Genomic DNA, 15,333 nt, shown 5'->3' with positions numbered 1-15,333 from the left:
AAAGTGCTATGCAAGTGTAGACCAGCCATCAACACCTGCCTGGATGAGACCACCTCCCCAGCTGGTATTCTTTCCTCTTTCGCGACAATTTCTGAGGCAGTCAGAGACTCTCTATCTGTCTCTTTGAAGAAGAAAAAGAATTGTCTGTGTTGGTTTGACAAAAAGTGCACTAAAGCTTACTCTAATTTAAAAAGGGAACTACATAAGACACCAAAAAAAGTATATCACATAAGGATGGCTAGAAGGGAATATAGAACCGCCTTTAGAGAACGCAAAGCTACAGATAGAAATGAGACTTGGGAATTGCTCCATGAAGCATCTTTGAGGGGTGACAGCTCGGCATTCTGGAAGGCGGTAAAGTAAAAGCACCCTTTCTGAGAGTGGGGAAGGGTCCGTCAGTAGAGATTGCTATTGCTGAAAATGAATGGATTGAGCACTTTTTGAAGGTGTACAATACAGATGAAACCCCTGACAGGAACCTTGTGGGTGCCTATGGGGAAACTATTAGTAATCCTGAGCCCATGTACGCTGACCGTAGCTTTTCCATGGAGGAGGTGAATCGTGCACTTTAGGCAAGAGCGATGGGGAAGGCGCCGGGCCTGGATGGTGTCCCCGTAGATCTTTTTTTATTCAACATTGCCCTGTGGGGACCAATCCTCAATCAGGTCTTAACAGCTAGTTGCGTTGCCCCTTTCCCTGAAACATGGGTGGAATTAACTATCATCCCAATTTTTAAGAAGGGGGATTGTCAGGAACCAAAGTGTTACAGGCCCATTTCTTTATTAGACACCCTGACAAAAGTGGCTTGTCGCATACTGTTGGAACGCTTGAATGATTGGGCTGAGGAAAATAACATTCTGTCTGATATACAATATGGTTTTAGGGCGGGATCAGGTACAGTGGAGCAGAGCCTAAACCTATCTATCCTGATTGGGAAATATATACGAGTAAAAAAAGATAGACTTTTCCTAGCCTTTGTCTATTTAACAGCTGCTTTCGATTCTGCAAGGCATGAGAAATTGGGGGAGATACTCTAACATCTAGGGGTAGATGTACAAATTGTCCTCTTCCTTAGACGCCTATATAGCGGCGCTAGGGCACGAGTAAGTTTTGGGATTAAAGGAGATTGAACTGACCCATTTCCCATTAGAAAGGGGGTCAGGCAAGGGTATATTCTGGCCCCTTTTCTTTTTAATCTTTATACTAACGCCCTTTGCGATGCCTTAATTAAGGAAAATCGTGATTTCCCACAAATTGTCGCATGTCCCTTACCTGCACTTCTCTATGCAGATGATGCAGTTTTAATGTCACGCACCCAAATAGGCTTACAAAGGGTTTTAAATAGTTTAACTAATTTTATGGGCAAATTGAATCCTAAGGTTAATACCTCTAAGAGATGTGGCCCTGGGAGTCAAAAATGCAGGGATATGTTTCTGGAGGGTCAGAAAATAGAGCATACCTCCAGCTTTGCATATCTGAGAATATTGTTTGATCACTGTGATCGTTGGTCTCGTGCAATCTTGGAAAAAAAGCTTACATTGGCATGATCAACAATGGCACTCGCCAACTTTGCAAAGAATTCGGGAAGGAGACCACCTCAGAAGCTATTACCGATTTACAAAGCGAAGTGTGTTTCTGCAGCCATATATGGAGCACCAGTATACGTATATGTGGATACGCAGTCACTTCAGACAGTGGAAAATATTTTCCTGAGATATATTTTAGCTGTCCCTAATAGTACATTGGCATATATTTGCGACGCAGAGCTGGGCCTTCCATTTATTTCAGAACTGATATTGGACCATATTCTGTGGCACAGAATATGGTCCAAACCGGAGACTAAGCTAAATCAGGATATTCTAACTGATAGTATGAAACTTGAAGGAGTGCTGTTGATCCCGTGGCTGAGATATATTAAAAATGTTATGTCTAATCTTGGCCACCCAGAGTACTACAAATCTCCGGGTACAATGCAGTCAATTTCAAGAAAGGAATTTAAAAAAACAGGGACTGATTCTTTTAGATACTATAAGATCTGTTACTGAGAGTACAAAACCCTCTGTTCAGTACAATCAATTGATCTTATCTTCTTTTAATATCCAGTCGTATTTACTGTTTGTACCTGGTGGCTATGTTAGACTACTACTTATTTGTTTTAGATGGAATATCCATCATAGATTTGTGAGTTTTCCATGTATGAACGATTAGTCACGAACCCTGGGCCCATGTCCATGTGATCATTGTTCGGAGAAATCAACTATACATGTCTTTTTATTCTGCAGATATTATAGTAATCTGAGGAAAGTCTGGCTTGTCCCAACTTTGAGGAAGTTGGGTTTGAGACAATGCCGCCCAGTGTTTCTCGCGCTGCAGATACTGGATGATATCCACAGGGCCTGGAGGATATGTATGTTTTTAAAGAAAGTACTTAGTCACGGGAAAACAATTGTATTGTAATCATCTCCTATAATATGTTCTTTTTGTATGATGACTCTTAATTGTGTATACTTCTTTTTTAAATCTTTTTATGACTGTCATTGTTTTATTGTCAATATGTACTTTTATGATTGTCTTACAAAGCAATCGAATAAAGTCAATTCTGATTCTGATTCTGACAGGTAACTGGTTTAAAACTTGTAATGATGTACCGTTTTAGAAGCATTAGAAGCCAGTTATTGTTTATGTGTTTTTAAAATGCGTAAGGCTTCCACAGTAAAGTGCCCTTCTAAAATATTTGGAATGTGTGCAGTCATCTCACCTGTTTCAGACTACTAAATGTGTTTTGCTAAAGTGCAAGGAATACTGTTATTTGTCTAGAATCACACTGTGAGTCAGTGTGCATTTGGAAAATTGTGAGAGAAGCATTTGGTTGCTTCATGTGTTTGCAGACACATACGTGCTTAAAAACCTTTCTTGTTGTCAAGTGTTGATAGAATTAGAAAATAGTCATTGCTTATGTATTTACAAAATGAATTAGGCTTTAACAGTAAAATGTAGTATTGAAATATGTGAAATGTGTCCAGTCACCTTATTTTTTCTAGATCAGTAAATGTGTTTTGATGAAGTCCAAGGGGTAGTCTTGCTTGGCTAGAATCACACTGTGAGTCTGTGTACATTTGGAACTGTTGTGAGAGAAGCCTTTGGTTACTTCATGTTTTTGCGGATATATAACTGGTTAAAAACCTGTCCTGTTGCCAAGTTTTGGTAGAATTTGAAAGCAGTCATTGCTTATGTACGTTAAAATGGGTCAGGCTTGTACTTTGAAGTGCAGTAATGAAATATGTGGAATGTGTGCAAGCATCTTAACTCTTCTACACTAGTTAATAGTGTTGCTTGTCTAGAAACACACTGTGAGTGTTTGTGCATTTGTAAAGCATTGTGAGAGAAGCATTTGGTAACTTCATGTGTGGTTGTACTGCTGTAATCATTCAGTCATTATCCAAGTACTCATGCAGCGATTCAGGGCCTTAGCCCATGTACTGCTTCAAACTCCTATGGACTATGTATGTAGTAGTCTGACCACCTTTACACTTTTCTTTCAGGCCTACAATTCCCCAGTTAGTATCCATACACTGCAGCAAATATCCTGTGAATGGTCTTGCAATCCCATAGTGACTCTTTCAGTACCATGTACTAATCCATTAACTAAAGTAAAACGTAATCAATTATGAATTCACCCAGTGTCTCTCCTTACAGTACTGTAACCATTCAGTCAGTATTCATATACTCATGCAGTAAGCCAGGCTTTAGGGCACGGATTTCTTCAAACCCGTATGCACTATCCATGTAGTGGTCTAACCACCTTCATACTTGTGTTTCAGGCCTACAATTCCCCAGTCAGTATCCATACACTCCAGCAAACACCCTGTGACTGCCCTTGCAATCCTATAGTAACTCTTTCAGTCCCATGTACTAATCCATTCACTTAAGTAAAACTCAAGCAATTATGTCTCTCCTTATAGTACTGTAATCATTCAGTCAGTATGCATGTACTCATGCAGTGAGCCAGGCTTTAGGGTACGGAGTGCTTCAAACACCTATTGACTATGTATATAGTAGTCTAACCACCTTCACACTTGTTTTCAGGCCTATAATTCCCCAGTTAGAATCCATAAACACCAGCAAACACCCTGTGACTGCTCTTGCAATCCCATTGTGACTCTTTCAGTACCATGCACTAATTCATTCAGTAAAGTAAAACTTAATCAGTTATGAATTCACCCAGTGTCTCTCCTTAGAGTACTGTATTCATTCAGTCAGTATGCATGTACTCATGCAGTGAGCCAGGCTTTAGGGTACGGAGTGCTTCAAACACCTATTGACTATGTATGTAGTAGTCTAACCACCTTCACACTTGTTTTCAGGCCTATAATTCCCCAGTTAGAATCCATAAACACCAGCAAACACCCTGTGACTGCTCTTGCAATCCCATTGTGACTCTTTCAGTACCATGCACTAATTCATTCAGTAAAGTAAAACTTAATCAGTTATGAATTCACCCAGTGTCTCTCCTTAGAGTACTGTATTCATTCAGTCAGTATGCATGTACTCATGCAGTAAGCCAGGCGTTAGGGCACAGAGTGCTAAAAACACCTATGCACTCTGCATGTAGTGGTCTAACCACCTTCACACTTGTGTTTCAGGCCTATAATTCCTCAATCAGTATTCATACACTCCAGCAAACACCCTGTGACTGCTGTTGCAATGACATAGTGACTTTTTCAGTACCATGTACTAATCCATTCAGTAAAATGAAACTCAACCAATTATGAATTTACACAGTGTCTATCCTTATAGTTCTACAATCATTCAGGCAGTATGCATGTACTCATGCAGTGAGTCAGGCTTTAGGGCATGAAGTGCTTCAAACTCCTATGCACTATGCATGTAGTGGTCTAACCACCTTCACACTTGTGTTTCAGGCCTATAATTCCTCAATCAGTATTCATACACTCCAGCACACACCCTGTAACTGCTCTTGCAATCCTATAGTAACCCTTTCAGCTCCATGTACTAATCCATTCACTAAAATAAAACTCAACAAATTATGAAGTCACCCAGTGTCTCTCCTTATAGTACTGTAATCATCCAGTCAGTATGCATGTACTCATGCATTAAGACAGGCTTTAGGGCACCAAGTGCTTCAAACTCCTATGCACTATGCATGTAGTGGTGTAACCATATTCACACTTGTGTTTCAAGCTTACAATTCCCCAGTCAGTATCCATACACTCGAGCAAACACCCTGTTACTGCTCTTGCAATCCCATAGTGACTCTTTCAGTACCATGTTCTAATCCATTCACTAAAGAAAAACTCAACCAATTATGAATTCACCCAGTGTCTCTCCTAATAGTACTGTAATCATTCACCCAGTGTGCATGTACTCATGCAGTGAGCCAGGCTTTAGGGTAGAGAATGTTTCAAACTCCTATGGACTATGTATGTCGTAGTCTAACCACCTTTATACTTTTGTTTCAGGCCTACAAATCCCCAGTTAGTATCCATACACTCGAGCAAACACCCTGTGACTGCTCTTGCAATCCTATAGTGACCCTTTCAGCTCCATGTACTAATCCATTCACTAAAGTAAAACTTAATCAATTATGAATTCACCCAGTGCCTCTCCTTATAGTACTGTAATCATTCAGTCAGTATGCATGTACTCATGCAGTGAGCCAGGCTTTAGGGCACAGAGTGCTTCAAATTCCTATGCACTATGCATGTAGTGGTCTAACCACGTTTACACTTGTGTTTCAGACCTACAATTCCCCAGTCAGTATCCATACACTGCAGCAAACACCCTGTGACTGCTCTTGCAATCCCATAGTGACTCTTTCAGTACCATGTACTAATCCATTCACTAAAGTAAATCTCAATCAATTATGAATTCACCCAGTGTCTCTCATTATAGTACTGTAATCATTCAGTCCGTATGCATTTTCTCATGCAGTGAGCCAGGCTTTAGGGTACGGAGTGCTTCAAACTCCTATGTACTATGCATGTAGTGGTCTAACCTCCTTCACACTTGTGTTTCAGGCCTACAATTCCCCAGTCAGTATCCATACACTTGAGCAAACACCCTGTGACTGCTCTTGCAATGCCATAGTGACTGCTTCAGTACCATGTACTAATACATTCATTCAAATAAAACTTAACCAATTATGAATTCCCCCAGTGTCTCTCCGTATAGTACTGTAATCATTCAGTCAGTATGAATGTACTCCTACAGTGAGACAGGCTTTAGGTCACGGAGTTCTTCAAACTCCTATGCACTCTGCATGTAGTGGTTTAATGACCTTCACACTTGTGTTTCAGGCTTATAATTCCCCAGTCAGTAATCATATACTACAGCAAACACCCTGTGACTGCTCTTGCAAACCTATAGTGACCTTTCAGCTCCATGTACTAATCCATTCATTAAAATAAAACTCAGCAAATTATGAAGTCACCCAGTGTCTCTCCTTACAGAACTGTAATCATTCAGTCAGTATGCATGTACTCATGCATTGAGCCAGGTTTTAGGGCAAGAGGTGCTTCAAACTCCTACACACTATGCATGTAGTGGTCTAACCTCCTTCACACTTGTGTTTCAGGCCTACAATTCCCCAGTCAGTATCCATACACTTGAGCAAACACCCTGTGACTGCTCTTGCAATGCCATAGTGACTGCTTCAGTACCATGTACTAATACATTCATTCAAATAAAACTTAACCAATTATGAATTCCCCCAGTGTCTCTCCGTATAGTACTGTAATCATTCAGTCAGTATGAATGTACTCCTACAGTGAGACAGGCTTTAGGTCACGGAGTTCTTCAAACTCCTATGCACTCTGCATGTAGTGGTTTAATGACCTTCACACTTGTGTTTCAGGCTTATAATTCCCCAGTCAGTAATCATATACTACAGCAAACACCCTGTGACTGCTCTTGCAAACCTATAGTGACCTTTCAGCTCCATGTACTAATCCATTCATTAAAATAAAACTCAGCAAATTATGAAGTCACCCAGTGTCTCTCCTTACAGAACTGTAATCATTCAGTCAGTATGCATGTACTCATGCATTGAGCCAGGTTTTAGGGCAAGAGGTGCTTCAAACTCCTACACACTATGCATGTAGTGGTTTAACCACCTTCACACTTGTGTTTCAGGCCTACAGTTCCCCAGTCAGTATCCATACACTCCAGCAAACACCCTGTGACTGCTCTTGCAATCTGATAGTGACTCTTTCAGTACCACGTACTAATCCATTTACTAAAGTAAAACTCAACCAATTATGAATTCACCCAGTGTCTCTCCTTTATAGTACTGTAATCATTCACTCAGTATGCATGTACGTATGCAGCGAGCCAGGCTATAGGGTACAGAGTGCTTCAAACTCCTATGGACTATGTATGTAGTAGTCTAACCACATTTACACTTTTGTTTCAGGCCTACAATTCCGATAAAGTATCCATACACTTCAGCAAACACCTTGTGGCTGCTCTTGAAATCCCATAGTGACTCTTTCAGTACAATGTACTAATCCATTCACTAAAGTAAAACTTAATCAATTATGAATTCGCCAAGTGTCTCTCCTTATAGTACTGTAATCATTCAGTGGGAATGCATGTACTCCTGCAGTGAGCCAGGCTTTAGGGCAAGGAGTGCTTCAAACTCCTATGCACTATGCATGTAGTGGTCTAACTACCTTCACACTTGTGTTTCAGGCCTATACTTCCCCAGTCAGTATCCATACACTCCTGCAAACACCCTGTGACTGCTCTTGCAATGCCATAGTGACTTTTTCAGTACCATATACTTATCCATTCACTAAAGTAAAACTCAAACAATTATGAATTCACCCAGTGTCTCTCATTACAGTACTGTAATCATTCAGTCAGTATGCATGTACTCATGCAGTGAGCCAGCCTTTAGGGCATGGAGTGCTTCAAACTCCTATGCACTATGCGTGTAGTGGTCTAACCACCTTCACACTTGTGCTTCAGGCCTACAATTCCCCAGTCTGTATCCATACACTCTAGCAAACACCCTGTGACTGCTCTTGCAACCCCATAGTGACTGTTTCAGTACCATGTACTAATCCATTCACTAAAATAATACTCAACCAATTATGAATTCACCCAGTGTCTCTCCTTTTAGTACTGTAAACATTCAGTCAGTAAGCATGTACATATGCAGTGAGCCAGGCTTTAGGTCACGGAGTTCTTCAAACCCCTATGCACTATACATGTGGTGGTGTAACTACCTTCACACTTGTGTTTCAGGCTCACAATTCTCCACTCAGTGTCCATATACTCCAGCAAATACCCTGTGACTGCTGTTGCAATGTTATAGTGACCCTTGCAGCTCCATGTACTAATCCATTCACTAAAGTAAAACTCAACAAATTATAGATTCACCCAGTGTCTCTCCTTATAGTACTATAATCCTTCAGTCAGTATGCATGTACTCATGCAGTGAGTTAGGCTTTAGGGAACGGAGTGCTTCAAACTCCTATGCACTATGCATTATGTGGTCTAGCCACCTTGACACTTGTGTTTCAGGCCTACAATTCCACAGCCAGTATCCATACACTCCAGCAAATACCCTGTTAACTGCTGTTGCAATCCTATAGTGACACTTTCAGCTCCATGTACTAATCCATTAACTAAAGTAAAACTCAACCAAATGTGAATTCACTCAGTGTCTCTCCTAATAGTACTGTAATTATTCAGTCAGAATGCATGTACTCCTGCAGTGAGCCAGGCTTTATGGCATGGAGTGCTTCAAACTCCTATGCACTCTGCATGTAGTGGTTTAACCACCTTCACACTCGTGTTTCAGGCCTACAATTCCCCAGTCAGTATCCATACACTTGAGCAAACACCCTGTGACTGCTCTTGCAATCCCATAGTGACTGTTTCAGTACCATGTACTAATCCATACACTAAAATTCAACTCAACCAATTATGAATTCACCCAGTGTCTCTCCGAATAGTACTGTACTCATTCAGTCAATATGCATGTACACATGCAGTGAGCCAGGCTTCATGTCACGGAGTGCTTCAAACTCCTATGCACTATACATGTAGTGGTGTAACTACCTTCACACTTGTGTTTCAGGCTTACAATTCCCCACTCAGTATCCATATACTCCAGCAAATACCCTGTGACTTCTGTTGCAATCCTATAGTGACCCTTACAGCTCCATGTACTAATTCATTCACTAAAGTAAAACTCAACGAATTATGAATTCACTCAGTGTCTCTCCTTTATAGTACTGTAATCATTCAGTCAGTATGCATGTACTCATGCAGGGAGACAGGCGTTAGGGCACGGAGTGCTTAAAACTCCTATGCACTATGCATGTAGTGGTCTAACCACCTTCATACTCGTGTTTCAGGCCTATATTTCCCCAGTCGGTATCCATACACTCCTGCAAACACCCTGTGACTGCTCTTGCAATGCCATAGTGACTTTTTCAGGACCATGTACTAATCCATTCACTAAAGTAAAACTCAAACAATTATGTATTCACCCAGTGTCTCTCATTACAGTACTTTCATCATTCAGTCAGTATGGATGTAAACATGCAGAGAGCCAGGCTTTAGGTCAAGGAGTGCTTCAAACTCCTATGCACTATTGGTGTAGTGGTCTAACCACCTTCACACTTGTGTTTCAGGCCTACAATTCCCCAGTCAGTATCCATACACTCTAGCAAACACCCTGTGACTGCTCTTGCAATCCCATAGTGACTCTTTCAGGACCATGTACTAATCCATTCACTAAAGTAAAACTCAACCAAATGTGCATTCACTCAGTGTCTCTCCTAATAGTACTGTAATCATTCAGTCAGCATGCATGTACTCCTGCAGTGAGCCAGGCTTTAGGGCATGGAGTGCTTTAAACACCTATGCACTCTGCATGTAGTGGTTTAACCACCTTCACACTTGTGTTTCAGGCCTACATTTACCCAGTCAGTATCCATACACTTGAGCAAACACCCTGTGACTGCTCTTGCAATTCCATAGTGACTGTTTCAGTACCATGTACTAATCCATTCACTAAAATAATACTCAACCAATTATGAATTCACCCAATGTCTCTCCGTTTAGTACTTGAATCCTTCAGTCAGTATGCATGTACTCATGCAGTGAGTTAGGCTTTAGGGAACGGAGTGCTTCAAACTCCCAGCCACTATGCATGTAGTGGTCTAGCCACCTTGACACTTGTGTTTTAGGCCTACACTTTGCCAGTCAGTATCCATACACCCCAGCAAACACCCTGTGACTGCTCTTGCAATCCCATAGAGACTCTTTCAGTACCATGTACTAATCCATTCACTAAAGTAAAATTCAACGAATTATGAATTCACCCAGTGTCTCTCCTTATAGTACTTTAATCCTCCAGTCAGTATGCATGTACTCATGCAGTGAGTTAGGCTTTAGGGAACATAGTGCTTCAAACTCCTATGCACTATGCATGTAGTGGTCTAGACACCTTGACACTTGTGTTTCAGGCCTACAATTCGCCAATCACTATCCATACACTGCAGCAAACACCCTGTGACTGCTCTTGCAATCCCATTGTGCCTCTTTCAGTACTATGCAGTAATCCATTCACTAACGTAATACTCAACCAATTATGAATTTACCCAGTGTCGCTCCTTATAGTACTGTAATCATTCACTCAGTATGCATGTACTCATGCAGTGAGCCTAGCTTTAGGGTACAGAGTGCTTCAAACTCCTATAGACTTTGTATGCATTAGTCTAACCACATTTACACTTTTGTTTCAGGCATACAATTTCCCTAAAGTATCCATACACTCCAGCAAACACCGTGTTACTGCTCTTGCAATCCCATAGTGAATCTTTCAGTACCATGTACTAAGCCATTCACTAAAGTAAAACGTAATCAATTATGAATTTGCCCTGTGTCTTTCCTTATAGTACTGTAATCATTCAGTCAGTATGCATGTACTCATGGAGTGAGCCAGGCTTTAGGGCATGGAGTGCTTCAAACTCCTATGCACTATGCATGTAGTGGTCTAACCACATTCACACTTGTGTTTCAGACCTACAATTCCCAGTGCTTAATTTGTGCCGGTGCTGTCCGGTGCTTAGCACCGGCACTTAATTGACAGGGCCGGGTCTACAGCACCGCAATGCTGCATTGCATTAATTTTGATTGCTTTTTCTGCACAGAGTGTTTGTTTTTGTCATGGAACTTAACAGACACACACGCACAGTCAACTGCTGACTACTACAGCAAGAGGAGTCCACTGTCCGACTACGAAGCCTGCCCTGAGCCCTCTTTCATCATGGTCACGGGTCATGACTCAGGGGAAACTGTTTGTGTGAGTGAGTGTGTTGTTCTTCTCTTCTCGTGTTTCGTCGATGCCGGCCCGGGCCCGGGAAATTAAAAAACAAGTCTGGGAGTGGTGGGTGCTGCTGCGGTGCTGGGAAGGAGCCACCCGCCACCTCCACGCCACTGCGCCAGGTCAGGTCTGGCGTCCGTAGTCCTGAATCCGTACACAAGCAGGTGGGATGTCTGCAAAATGCTGTGCATTGCGCTGCCGGTAGTATAGTACCTGGCTGGATGGGACTGGCCTGGGAGTGGAGAGATAGTTAGAGTCCACAACACAGTGTCCATCGTCCGAGTGTCACAGTGTCACTCAGTACGTGACCGAGGTCAACCATCCGGTGCCGTGTGTGTGTCCCAGTGCTGTGTTGCTTACTGCTGTGCTTCTCGTCCGCAAAAGGCGCAATCCCTGGTGCCGAGTCACTCGGTCCGGTGACGGTTCCCTCCCACTGACTCCCAGTCCCAGGCACCCACGCACTGACTGCACGGCGGCGACAGCAGCACAGACTCACTCACACTCAGTCAGTCAGCACCAGTAGGTAGTAGTTACTTTTATACTCTGTCGTCGGCCTCGGCTTGGCCACAGTCGCATCTGGGAGCAGTCTGTCTGGCTGGCCTGCACTCGGCCCACCCAGTGGAGAAAAAGTAAATGGAGATTGAGATTCATCGTGAATGAAATGTGAATGAATGAATCTCAATCTTCATGAATAACTATAACTCAAAATCTGTAGCCTGTGTGTGTATGTCTCACTCATTGATGATCTCTACAGTACTGTTGATGTCTGATACTGTGTTAAAGGAAATGGCATCATGGCGTCATGAAGGTCGCCCTTAGCAGCACTACAGTGTTCTCAACTTCTCAGCCCGGTGGGCGGGTCGGACTCGAAACACTGAATTGGACTGGGTTTCACTTGTAGTTCTGCGGGGGATGGCCGGGGTTGGGGCTGTGCGGCAGGAGGCAGCAACATGCGCAGATTTCATTGTGCATTGTCACGCCCAAGCATACCGGCACGGCCACATCCCACCAACACTCAGCAATCGTCGTCGACTCGTGGTTTAAATCAACGCCACGGGCCACGGCCTTCAAGTACTGTGTGTGTAGCGGTAGCCAGACTGTACCGCCCAGCGGTCAACACACAGCACCGTCCGTCCGTGACCCAGGTGAGGCACGCACCGCAGCCCGCAGGCAAGTTGGCACGGCACCTGGTAGGCCTTGCAGTTGCTGCACGCCTGCGCCAGCCAATCTGTTAATAAAAAAATAAGATACTACTGCACAGCGCATCAGCTTAAAAGGCAGGACTGTCTACACAGTCTCAGACTGACTGCCAGTGCCCTGCAATCAGACGTGTGTCCCGGCGGGACACTACTTTACCGTCTTTAATTAGTACTGGCGTTAGCGTAGTAGTGTATATAAGTACTGTATGTAATCGCAGTGAACTGTGGGTCGCAAAATCGCCACATGCGGCCGCGGCCTGCCCCTCGAGGATCATAAAATCACGATGAAGCCAGGCTGCCAAGAAGAGAAGGGAGATTCATGATGCTGAATGAATCTCATGCTTCTGAGACTACTCGGTTCTAACATCTAGTTTCTTTTCCTCAATTTGAATTTTATGGTGGTGGTTATAATTGGGATGGGAATGATCTATCTTCTATGTTGACGGCGTGTTGCCATCCCAGTGGGCGGGGAGGGAGGGAGTGCCGGGAGAATGATTTGGGATTTGGTAACTGGTTTTGACTTTTGGTTCCGCGGGGGTTGGCGGTTGTGGTTGTGCTTGCGCAGTTTCATTTGTTTAGATAGATTGTAGATTGCGCGCATTTGATTTGACACAGCCCAGCATACCGGCCGCACACCGAGTCATCAGTCATGTGATCCATCACTGCTCTTGCTGGGTCCTGGCGGTCGGCCATTGATTCAACAACAACTCTGACTTCACCACCAGACCAGTATCGCTACCCGACGTTGCTCACTGGTTGTGGTTGCTGGCAGCAGCTACTTATTACACTGTGTCTGTGTGTGTGTATTGTACAGTAGCCAGCCCAGTGTGCGATACTACCGGCGGCCTCGTTAACAACAGCACCATTGATGCATTGCACACACAAGCGTTTGTGCACTCAAGGGGTGTTTGCAGGCTGAGTGCAGGGTGGGGGGCTATCATGGAAGTGTGGTTTCCATTTGTCTTCCTGAGCTGTAGTGTCACCGGTTTCCTTGTCTCTACTCTAGCACACGGGTGAGGATTAAGAAGCGTATACGTTAATTATTGGTGAGCCATAGCTGCCAAGGTTCCAGATTGCTATGTGTGACATTTTCGTAATTTCAGTGTTATTATGAGTGACATTGAACTACTATGAGTGACACTTTCTCGCAAGCACAATTGAGCGTAGAAGATGAGCGGAACATACATGGAAGGGAACTTATCTAGTATCCTTGTGAGCTGATTGCACAGTAAAATTATTCTGTAAATGTGCAGTATATTTTAAGTGTTTGATCTGGAGGGGCACAAACTGAGGATTGAAAACGTACACATTAGTTGTGGAGTTGGGTTTGCTAATAAGAATACATTTCTAACCAAAGTAATCACTTTTTGCAACATTATGTTCTGTGATATGCATGAAGCATGTTCTTCGCAGCAGACACATTAACCCTTTACTCTGGTGAGTCAACTTGCACTGGGCAAACATCTGATCTCTAACAGGAGTAACAATAAACCCCACGTTCTCTTTGAATTAATGGAGTTAGTGCTGGGAAAATAACGTATGCTGCTTGGCCTGTATACTGCAGCCTGTGGGGTCACTCTCACTGCAGACAGCTGCTTAGACTGTGGGCAGGGCTGTGATGTGCTAGAGACAGTTGCCAGTCCGAAGAGAGTAGGCCAGCACAGTGACCTAGATGATTCTAACGCTCCTCTCTATGAGGAAGACTCCCTGGCTGAATTGTATCTGTCTTTTAGTAGTGCCAGTTGCGGATGTGGGCGGAACTAATAGAGGGAGTGGGTGGAGCCAATTGAGGAAGTGAGTGGGGCCAGAACAAAGTAGGTGTGGCCTCCGACAAAGATTTGAGCACCTGCACTTCAAATTTTACAAATTAAGCACTGACAATTCCACAGTCAGTATCCATACATTGCAGCAAACACGCTGTGACTGCTGTTGCAATGCCTTAGTGACTGTTTCAGTACCATGTACTAATAAATTCACTAAAATAAAACTCAACCAATTATGTATTCACCAAGTGTCTCTCCTTATAGTACTGTAATCATTCAGTCAGTATGCATGTACACATGAAGTGAGCCAGGCTTTAGGTCACGGAGTGCTTCAAACTCCTATGCACTATGCATGTAGTGGTCCAGCCACCTTGACACTTGTGTTTCAGGCCTACAATTTGCCAGTCAGTATCCATACACCCCAGCAAACACCCTGTGACTGCTCTTGCAATCCCATAGAGACTCTTTCAGTACCATATACTAATCCATTCACTAAAGTAAAATTCAACGAATTATGAATTCACCCAGTGTCTCTCCTTATAGTCAGTCAGTCAGTATGCATATACTCATGCAGGGAGACAGGCTTTAGGGCACGGAGTGCTTAAAACTCCTATGCACTATGCATGTAGTGGTCTAACCACCTTCATACTTGTGTTTCAGGCCTATATTTCCCCAGTCAGTATCCATACACTCCTGCACACAACTTGTGACTGCTCTTGCAATCCCAGTGACTCTTTCAGTACCATGTACTAATCCATTCACTAAAGTAAAACTCAACAAATTATAAATTCACCCAGTGTCTCTCCTTATAGTACTTTAATCCTTCAGTCAGTATGCATGTACTCATGCAGTGAGTTAGGCTTTAGGGAACGGAGTGCTCAACCAATTATGAATTCACCCAGTGTATCTCCGAATAGTACTGTAATCATTCAGTCAGTATGCATGTACACGTGCAGTGAGCCAGGCTTCAGGTCACGGAGTGCTTCAAACTCCTATGCACTATACATGT

This window comes from Lissotriton helveticus, chromosome 12 (assembly GCF_964261635.1).
Source record: "Lissotriton helveticus chromosome 12, aLisHel1.1, whole genome shotgun sequence".
Taxonomy (NCBI): Eukaryota; Metazoa; Chordata; class Amphibia; order Caudata; family Salamandridae; genus Lissotriton; species Lissotriton helveticus.
The sequence above is the reverse complement of the archived record's forward strand: the minus strand, read 5'-3'. Positions refer to the sequence as shown.